We start from the raw sequence: 7,512 nt of genomic DNA, 5'->3' as shown, positions 1-7,512 counted from the left end.
TTGTATACATTTTGCGCACTCTCTCCTCCATTATTAAGTTGTAATTATGAAGGGAAAAATTCAGGCAATAAGCTTGAGTGATATTCCCTGTTGAACGTGAGTGAAAAAAAAAATCGACATAATTTTATCACTCTTTCTTAATAATTAATTACAGTTTTTAAATAATAATTTACAGTGAAAGAGAATGTTCGTTCACCTGGAGAGAATTTATGTAATTATTACCAAATTGTTTTAATTACCTAAGACATCGATGGTGTTATATTGCATGACTCAAGTTATTAGGATGATTTTAATTAAAAAATAAGCATCGATGTTGACAGAAGCTTACCCGAGGCTGACACACACACACACACACACACACACACACACACACACACACACACACACACACACACACACACACACACACACACACAGGGGCCTCGTAGCCTGGTGGATAGCACGCAGGACGCGTAATTCTGTGGCGCGAGTTCGGTTCCCGCACGAGGCAGAAACAAATGGGCAAAGTTTCTTTCACCCTAAGTGCCCCTGTTACCTAGCAGTAAATAGGTACCTGGGAGTTAGTCAGTTGTCACGGGCTGCTTCCTGGGGTGTGTGTGTGTGGTGTGGAAAAAAAAAAAGTAGTTAGTAAACAGTTGATTGACAGTTGAGAGGCGGGCCGAAAGAGCAAAGCTCAACCCCCGCAAAAACACAACTAGTAAACACACACACACACACACACACACACACACACACACACACACACACAAAACACTCTTCAAAATATCTATCAAATTAGACTCATTTTCCTTCGCTTTAAGTGCGCTCACGAGATTACTCGTTCAGGAGAGGTATATAGGCCTCCAGTTAGGTAGAATTCGAGCAGCTACCATGTGTTAACGTAAAGGGAGGCCCGTCGACCCCCTCGTCTTGTGCAATGCTCTAACACACAAGTAATGAGTTCTACCATACAGCATATTCTGTGCTTCTTCATTCCACCCATGACCTCTAAAACCCCTGGTCTGAGTATTTCCTCTTAGCATACTTTTCCAAGCTCTATTAGCCCTTCCTTGTAACTCAAAGGACCAGTTCTTCAGCAAACACCTCTGGCTTTTGCTTGTGTTCTGTTATGTTCTTTGCTGGCAAGGGTTTCCCATCGGGGCTCCAGATTCATATTTTATTAGCGTAAGTGGTGGACAATGTACTGATATTATGGTTCATTCGCTGATATTCTATTACTTTGTGCCATCCAAATCTTTTACCTTTTCCGAATTAATTTGCTTTCATACCATCATTTTATTCTGCCATTCTTGCCTTCTCATTTAGATTCTAAATCCCATCACCTTGCAATTGCCTGGAGTAAAGTCGAACATCAACTTATTAGACCATTCTAGCCAGGCTGCCTTCCTCTTCCAGCTCTGATTCATCTCGTGAGGTTTGGCATCGTCGACAGACGTGTCATGAAGGTTCCTATGTCCTCATTTATGCCGTTGAAATATTTATGAAAGGGTTTGCAATGTTCCTTGTCATACGTCTCTTGATTCATTATAAAATATGGAAAATCAACAAAATTATTGTTAAATCTTAGGAAATCTCTGATTTTCATTATCGAATTCGACTTGATAATTCGTTTAATTTGTATGCATTATATTTTTGGTATTGCATTCTTACTGGTCGTAATTACTCAGATCAGTTTTGCAATCGAACTTTGTTATCTCACCACCAACAAGCTCATATCCTGTAACTTTATCACCATTACCTATGATGATCCGTCCACAACGGATTGAAACGTCGTCGTCTCCTGATCTTCTGGTGTGTAGTTAGGTCTTCCATACTTCTCTCGTATCATCTCTTCGGTCTCACTATTTCTCTTTATTTCCTGTTGCATTAATATTCTGCCTAACAGATCAACACGATTTGTGTTGCTTCATGTTGTTTCTAAAGTGTGTACAACAGCCTCCTCGCAGGCAAGGAAAATGGAATCAGCCCTACTCACATGATAGGATATTGTCTCATATCTGATATTCTGACCAATTGAAACTGATCACATGAGTTATCTCTGATATTGTGTGGCTGATAATATTCGACCACTTGCTTGACAGTCTCGTGGTAGAGCCTTGACAGCCTCTAGAGGCTGGCTGAACATTTTGTCAATATTTTGACTGAAAATACAACAAATTTAAGCAATGGGAAATTAATAAAATGTTATAAGGTATGGTATTTATTATAAAGTAATTTAAATTAGTAAATGGTGTATCTACTTCTTATATTACATTATTAGTGCAAATGGGTGCACGATGTGTCATAAAAATATTTCAATAACTTTTCAATAGAGAAAAAATAAGCTTGATATCGTAGTAAAGGTAGGGGGATGGTAGTAGTGGTAGTTGCAGTACCGGAAGAGGTGGCAGTAGTTTTGGTTGCGTGGTGGTGGTGGTGGTGATAGGAGTGCTGGTGTCCATAGCAGTGATGGTAGTAGTGATTGTGGTTGCTGCGACGGTAACAGCCACTGTGGTGGTGGTGGTGATGGTGGGAAAGTTAATCATGGCGGTGACATGGGTGGTGGCTTTATTGATAGCAGCAGAGGTGGTGGTGGCAGCGGATATTGTGATGTGTAGTGGGGAGCTGTGAAGACAAAACCTGTCCGAGCAGACTCATCCCAGTGATGGAGCAATCACTGGTGGAGCCCGACACGCGAGAGTGTACACCACAGCAAGGACACACATACACGCACACACGCATACACGCACACACACACACACACTCAAACACAAACACACTCGGTTGTACTACCGCACATAGGATGGTTCTCGGATGCTTATTAAATGAATAAATACTCAATACAATCCCAATTACGTGATGCATCTATGATAAAAAAACGTTTGGCAGAAAGACAATGAGACTGAACCAGCGCCCTTGGGCACCCCAGTCGTGTGTCTAGAACACTAGTTCAATTCCCGTCTAGCTTCAAAAATTTTCTCAAACAAAAATAAACAAAAAAACTGCTGATATGTTGTTGTTGTTGTTCAAGATTTGCTACCTGGAACCAAAAGTTCCAAATAGCACGGGCTATGGTAAGCCCGTAGTTCTGATGATACGTGAGTAATATATTATACTGAAGACTGCCGCTAGCTTATAAGCAAGCTCGGTGTTGATGCTGGATATGTTGACAGTTGCAAATAGAACTTGAAATTATCCTCCAAACTGGTTGCCTACTAATTGGCAAATTATAGGATTCGAGATAGGGATTAGAGAACCAACCGTCTGATTTGATCGCGTCCATAATCCCATAGATAACAAGGGAAAATTCGGTTTGCAAATTATTCCTATCATTAAATTTTGCCAAGTACCAATCTCTAAATTGTAAGTCAATTGGCTCGTTCACGCGAGCACCCAACTGGTTGAAGTTCTACAGCCTGACCAAACCACACACTAGAAGGTGAAGGGACGACGACGTTTCATCGACTTGAGAATAGTCCAGGACAGACCGAAACGTCGACGTCCCTTCACCTTCTAGTGTGTGGTCTGGTCAACATACTTCAGCCACGTTATTGTGACTCATCGCCTGCTTATAGTTTTACCTCTTACTTATAGTTAACCTCTTACTGAATGCACTACATTTCTTACGCAGTCGATCCCGACGTCAAAATTGCGGTTGTTTCGGGAAATTACAAACACCGCATTATCGACGCATTCTGGGACTAATGAGTATTGGCCTTGGTTGGTGAGGTGAGTAGGTTAGTATTTTATTTCTTTTTGACTAAGCTTATCCACTGCATTGTTTTCGGATGGAAAATCGAGAGAATAAGGGCTTGAGTGTTCACAGTTAGCTCAAAACCGAATGATCCCGGGTTTGATTCCTGGGCAGAACTAAACGTTGGAAAAGCGTTTCCTTACAATTAGATGTAAGAAGATCGCTCTACCGTCCACCCCAAGTGGTTAGGCTATGATGGGCATATCCCAACCAGAATTACTAATTAATAATAATAATAATTATTTATAATAAAAAACATTTTGTATATGATAGTGGTATTACCACTAGTGGTTTTATTAAGAAATACGCATTACCACTAGTGGTTTTATTAAGAAATACGCATTACCACTAGTGGTTTTATTAAGAAATACACATTACCACTAGTGGTTTTTATTAAGAAATACGCATTACCACTAGTGGTTTTATTAAGAAATACACATTACCACTAGTGGTTTTTATTAAGAAATACGCATTACCACTAGTGGTTTTATTAGGATGTAAGCATTACCACTAGTGCTTTTATTAAGAAATACGCTTTACCACAAGTGGTTTTATTAAGAAATACGCATTACCAATAGTGCTTTTATTAGGAAATGCGCATTACCACAAGGGGTTTTATTAAGAAATACGCCTTACCACTAGTTTTATTTTAAGAAATAAAGGCACTAATACGGTGTACCTCAGAAGGTAGGGGATATGGGTCCTATCTCATCCTATTGCGTCAATCTCGTCTCAATAAGGACTTTCATCACAGATACTCCGTATTGCCCATGAAATTTTTTCGAAATAAAGGTTAATTAATTCCCCAAGGAGTGATTCCCATTTTCTATTTACGTTTGATCTTCGAACATGTACATTTTTATTTCAGTTTTACGTTTATATTTCAAAAAACTGTTTAAATGGTTTAGGATATTTTTTTTCTCTCTCTCTCTCTCTCGCTTCCAGGAAGCTTTGCTTGTTCGGATTTTGTTCTCGTGATGTAGTCCAGCGAGGAAAATTTGCTTTTGTTTATCTATTTTTTTCCTTTGAGTCTTTGCATGTTTCTCCATTTCAATTCCTTTGGCTTCTTATCCTGTGCATCATTCGTAGTTTAGCCTTTACCGTGATGGAATTATATTACTCTTTCATTAAATCATTTTATTTAGCCTGCCTCCGCTTCCCTTTTCCTCAATCTCCTTTCCCCTCCTTTTTTTCTTGTCAAGCCAGTTCCCTTTTTTATCACCTCCCCCATTTTCATCGATTAGCTCCTTTTTTTTATTATTTCCTCTCCTGATTCGTCAGACCAATTAATAATCATCTCTCCCGAGATAATTTATTTCTTCCCGTTCTTTTACATTTATTTTCTAGGTCAGAAAAATCTCCTCTTACTTCACACTATTTACAAAATAATAATAATATAGACCTCTATTGGTGCAGAGAAAAAAATAAAGATTAAACTGCTTCTTGCCATTGGCGTGAGAGTCACAAGGGCACGATCCATGTACAATGTAACAACCAAGGGTTAACATTCATTTAAAGCCAGTGTTAGGTGGGTGTTAAGAGCGTTCTATTCAGCTTTATTCAATATTCATAGCTTCGATAAAGTTTGTCTTATACTTAACTTTATTGATATCTAATATTAGAAATGTCTTGAGTCCATCATTTTTTCAAGTGCGAGTAATTAGTGATATGATATTGACACTATCCTGCCAGAATGTGTGTAGCTAATTATTAATTAAAAAACCATTGTAATCTCGTGATTAGAAATCATGTGCACACATAACTTAATTTTCCTACTTCTTAAAAAATATTCTATATTCTATTCAATACAGTATTTTGAGGCAATGTATTTAATTTTATCATATGCGCTCTATTTTATATAACTTTTTAGAATAAATAATAACAAAACAGCGCCTACCATGTCAATAAAGGCGTTCCAATAAAGAATAAGTATTAGAAAATAAGTGTTAATGAATCATGTGAAGTGACAGAATCATCCCTGGAAACACAAACCGAAACTGTCTCTATTTTCCGCTTGTTACAACTTGTAATAAAGTTGTTACATCTTGGCTTAACGTGTTTATGACGTATTAGAACGTTGTTACAACTTGCTATATTGGTTGTTATAACTGGTTAGGAGGTGTTAAAACTTGTTCGAACGTTGTACCAACGTCGTAGTTTCGGTGTATGTTAGGTGGGATGTCATGCTTAATAAAGATTTGCTCACTCCATTGCCTGGCTGTGAGCAATTCCTTATTGAGGATGATATGATTCTGTCATTTCACGTGATTCATTAACACTGATTTTGTAATACTTAGTCTTTATTGGAACGTGTTATATTATTACTATTATGTATATAAAATTATCAACAGATATATCAATATTTATATATGTTTGTGTGTGTGTGTGTATATATATATATATATATATATATGTGTGTATATATATATATATATATGTGTGTATATATATATATATATATGTGTGTATATATATATATATATATATATATATATATATATATATATATATATATATATATATATATATATATATATATATATATATAAAGTTTGTGAGGGTACCACCTCTGGTGCCAGAGGTATTCAGAGGGGACCTTGTGGTTTCTCACTGAACACTAATATTATCTTCTCCTACCACCCCCATTCTTTTGTATGTACACATATATATTTACTTTATTTGAACTTTGTTACAAAAAAGGAGTTACATATGGGTTACAAAGATGGTTATCATAGGTTGTCGAGTTCCTCCAGCTCCTCAGATGGCGGGCAGGAACCCTGGATGCAGTGCGCATTTCCCCTCTGTATCGCCACACTGAGGCGCTGGAAAAGAAAGCTTGCAGCTCTTGGGTCCCTTGTTGTTTCAATGAGCCTAGAACCCAGTTCCTTCAAAAAACTGGTAGCACTTTTACCTCAGGCGCCGAGTGTCTCAGAAGCAATGGGGACAAAATTGTAGTGGTGATCCAGTTCACTATACTTACGGGATTTGGCTGCTTCCCTGTGGGTGGCAGCGCCACCTGGTTGTGCAACACTGAGGTTAATGTAGGTGTTAGCCAGGGTTGATATGCACGTGTAGTCCCATACCAACTGCTTGCCTTTCTTCCAGGGGTATATATATATATATATATATATATATATATATATATATATATATATATATATATATATATATATATATATATATATATATATATATATATATATATATATATATATATGTTGCAAACTCTATTTTCAATCTGTGTCGCTGTTTATAGTAATGGGGAAGTTATCTTGAGATGATTTCGGGGCTTAGTGTCCCCGCGGTCCTCGACCAGGCCTCCACCCTCAGGAAGCAGCCCGTGACAGCTGACTAACTCCCAGGTACCTATTTACTGCTAGGTAACAGGCCCATCAGAATGAAAAAAACTCTGCCCATTGTTTCTCGCCGGCGCTCGGGATCGAACCTGGGACCACAGGATCACGCGTCCAGTGTTCTGTCCGCTCAGCCACCGGCTGATAATAGTTATGACGCATTTTCGAAGCAGTTAAAATTAGTGACAGCAGGTGGAGTGGAGTCTGCAGAACTCCGGACCCACTGTGCAGAGGACTCTTCAAACAAGTCGCAGGGAGAAATACCTGGGTTATCTTGAGATCTTGAGGTTATCTTGAGATGATTTCGGGGCTTAGTGTCCCCGCAGTCCTCTCCTCGACCAGGCCTCCACCCCCAGGAAGCAGCCCGTGACAGCTGACTAACTCCCAGGTACCTATTTACTGCTAGGTAACAGAGGCCGCAAAGGG

Source organism: Procambarus clarkii, chromosome 86 (genome assembly GCF_040958095.1).
Source record: "Procambarus clarkii isolate CNS0578487 chromosome 86, FALCON_Pclarkii_2.0, whole genome shotgun sequence".
Taxonomy (NCBI): Eukaryota; Metazoa; Arthropoda; class Malacostraca; order Decapoda; family Cambaridae; genus Procambarus; species Procambarus clarkii.
Note: the sequence above shows the minus strand (reverse complement) of the source record.